Here is a 507-nt window from a genome sequence, read left to right as displayed (position 1 = left end):
CAGGACGAAAAGCGATAAAAAGAGGGAATGCGCGGCTTCAAAAGTACCTTCCCCAAAGTCAGGGTAGAGGGTAGTGTCCGCCCAAAAAAGGGGAAAAAAAAAGAAGAGGATATACGCTCTTTTTTTTTGTGGACTTTTTTATACTTTCTACGCTGGCATGTGAGTTGGAATTGAGAAGAAAAATATTTAGCAAAAAGTCACACTGTTTTCTCAACAAGTTTCAGGATTTTGGGTGTACCAATAAGTATTAAATTTGAAAGTTTGTAGTTTATCGTGCGAAACTCACTCCAAAGAAATCTTGGCGCTCGCTGTTTTCATTACGAATGCCAAGTGTTTTGTTTGTAAGGAATTACATTTGCTTATTTATTGCTTATTATTTTTTTATCCTTTCTTTAAAAAGATAATTGCACGATTGCTATTTAAGAAACAGAAATATAAAAAAGGTGTAATTTATAAGTCCGCAGTCTACCATGTCAATATGGTTCTTTCGGTAATTGTGTGTCTTTG

At 34.9% G+C, this 507-nt stretch overlaps 1 protein-coding gene across 1 annotated transcript in view; it reads left to right on the top strand.

Moving 5' to 3' along the window:
- Window positions 1-107: 107 nt before the first annotated feature.
- The window catches only part of LOC119586732, a gene marked incomplete in the record, with an annotated part of 4969 nt that continues 4569 nt past the window's right edge, over window positions 108-507 (top strand). Inside the window, 1 exon segment of the mRNA XM_037935459.1 lies at window positions 108-159.

This window comes from Penaeus monodon, chromosome 21 (genome assembly GCF_015228065.2).
Source record: "Penaeus monodon isolate SGIC_2016 chromosome 21, NSTDA_Pmon_1, whole genome shotgun sequence".
In the NCBI taxonomy this organism is placed as follows: domain Eukaryota; kingdom Metazoa; phylum Arthropoda; class Malacostraca; order Decapoda; family Penaeidae; genus Penaeus; species Penaeus monodon.
This window is presented reverse-complemented; position numbering and strand designations above follow the sequence as displayed.